The sequence below is a fragment of the Canis lupus genome, chromosome 12 (assembly GCF_048164855.1).
Source record: "Canis lupus baileyi chromosome 12, mCanLup2.hap1, whole genome shotgun sequence".
In the NCBI taxonomy this organism is placed as follows: Eukaryota; Metazoa; Chordata; class Mammalia; order Carnivora; family Canidae; genus Canis; species Canis lupus.
Genome location: NC_132849.1, coordinates 11,165,243 through 11,167,870, shown reverse-complemented (window position 1 = coordinate 11,167,870; position 2,628 = coordinate 11,165,243).

Below are 2,628 nucleotides of genomic sequence, written 5' to 3'. Positions count from 1 at the left end.
TGGTCCTGACCCCACTTACATAAACCTGGTGAGAAATGCAGAGGGCTGGTCCCTTCTCCAAGTCTCTTGGTGGCTGGTTCTCAGGACATCCTTCCTCCCTGTTCAGACTATATGTGGAGGAGACCCAGAGACAATGCTGAGGCTCCCCTTCCCAGGTCAACTCCCTCCAGCCTTCTGCCAAGAGAAGGGAAGAATCCTGAAACATATCTCTCGATTATCACAATTTCCAAGTAACTGGCTCTATCTGATTGAGATTACTTCAGATACAAATACTATTGTCAGCAAAGAACAACATTTCCATTTTCCTAAATTACCAGAAGCCTAACTTTAGACACATTGTGCCCTTCTCTCCTTGAACACTTAAGAACAGAGACCGTATCTATTCTTTTCCAAAGGCTCCTAGCCAAATTCCCAATACAGAGACGTTACACTTGTCGTGTAATCTTGCTAAATACTCGTTAACTCATTAACCATTGGCCTTAGAACATTGTACCTTGAGGGCACTAATTCAAATTCAGACCTGGTGGACAGTGTATAACGTCTTATTACCTTGCTAGGATGACTCATTCATCAGCGTGGGAGCTCTAAGTTTCCATTTGGAGAATCGATAAATCTTATGACGTACTTTCAAGTGGCTCTTTTAATTTTTTGAAGTGTCAAATGACAATTATTTCTTTCTTTTGGTCACAGTTCTTGATATATCAACAACAACAAAAAATGATTCCCTGGGCTCACCTATAGAGATTTCACTGCAACTGATCCCCAGTGGAGCCCAGGCATTCGTATTTTTTTTAATCTACTTTGATAATTCTAATGCTGAGCCAGGGTTGAGACTATTAATTTAAACTCTGAATTTTTGACTCTATGACATATTTAGAATCTACGATTTATTGGATGGCAAGTCTTTGGTCAAGAATGCAACATCCAATTATAACACAGATCCCACGGGTAAGATCAGATTTAGGATTTTCCATGTGGTTTCCAGAAATGTATTGCAGCAACAATCAAGTATTGTTGGATACTTTATATTTGTCTGGTACCCTCAAAAGAAGCACTCTCGAAGAGAAATGTGTTTTCTTAAATCTATAGTTCAAGCTAGGGAGAATGACTTATTTTGCAATCTTGAGTCTTCCAAACCACGAACAATCTTTCTTCTTGAATTTACTTAGGTCTTGTATCAGTCAGGGTTCAGTGAAGAGACAGAAACCAGACCCGTCATTTGCATAGGGAAACTTTAATATAAAAATGTGTGACTTCATACAACCAGTAAAAAGATAGAAATCTATTTAAAAGGGTAGAGGATGACTCTGAAGGGAACAGAAGGAGCAATTGCCGAAAGCAACGACTCCCTCTGGATTGTGGGGATAAGTGATAATATGGGATAAGTGGGGATAGTGGGATAAGTGAATAAGTGAAGACCCTTGGAAATGTAAAAGGGTCCCCTTCCCCACCACCAAGGCTGAGATTCAGCCCTCCCTGGAGGAGTGAGGAGGTGTGGCTGCCATGGGAACCTGCCATCCACCAGTGATAGAGAAACACGGAGAGCTGGGCTGAGCTGACTTGCAGGAGTGGCCAAGTACAGCATAGAGGAGGAAGTTACCTGAGGGCACGGGCTGAGCAGCTGACTGGGCAGGACCGGACCTCTGCAAAAGTGGGTGGGCATGGCTATCAGTCACTCACTCCCTGCCTCAGAGAAAACTGCCAATATTTCACCAGATCTGTTTTCTTCGTGTTTTTAGAGGCTGGGGACAACATATAGGAAAAATCATGAAGCAGGCCTCTTATAAAAAGCCAAGCCTTTGTTATCAGTGGGAGATGATTTACGGCAAGAAGGGCAGCCTTTAAGAAGGAAAATGCAGTTACCAGAGGAATCTCTGACACCTGTGTTTAAAGGGAAGCATTTTTCTGCTGAGGCCAGCAACCCTCACCCTCAGGGCGCTAGGGCTCCCAGGTGCCTCCAGCCTCCCTACAACAGGATCTAGAATCAGCACTTCTCTACCACCAGCCCTCTCTTCCGCAGTGTGGGGATCTCATCTTCTGCACATCATGCATGGATCCAGATGCTGGAAGATGGAGTCTTTTCTGAGTAGTTTTCAGAGGAGCCAGGGGCAGAGGCTGTTCTGTGTAAAGGCGGAGACTTAGCAGCAGAGAGAGAAATGAGAGTGGGTGAAGGAGCAAGGAGATTTGAGACATTGTCCTTTTGGCAAGAAAGGGGGGCGTAAAAAGATGATAATACTTCAGGGGCTGTAAACTATTTATGATTCTAGGTCAATATCAAAAGAGCCCTCTCAGAAACTAGTTTGGAAGAGGAAATTGGTGAACTTAGCTACTTCAGGACAGGATATTGTGGATAAAATAATCTTATGGCACCTTTTCAGATTTAGGCAAGCGCCATGTGAGTGGATTAAGTAAAGAGATCTGAAGCCAAAGGCATATAAGTGAGCCTGCTGGGAACTGGAACAGGCTACTTGAGGCTGCCTTGACACCTCAAACGCCCTCACTCCACACTCAGTTCCTGGCCCCTAGATACCGGCCTCCATATTCTCTTCAGAATTTTCCTCCTCTGTCAGCCGGCAGAGGGAGAAGAAAAGTCCTAGGACATTGGAGCCCATATGGCCATGAAGTGTT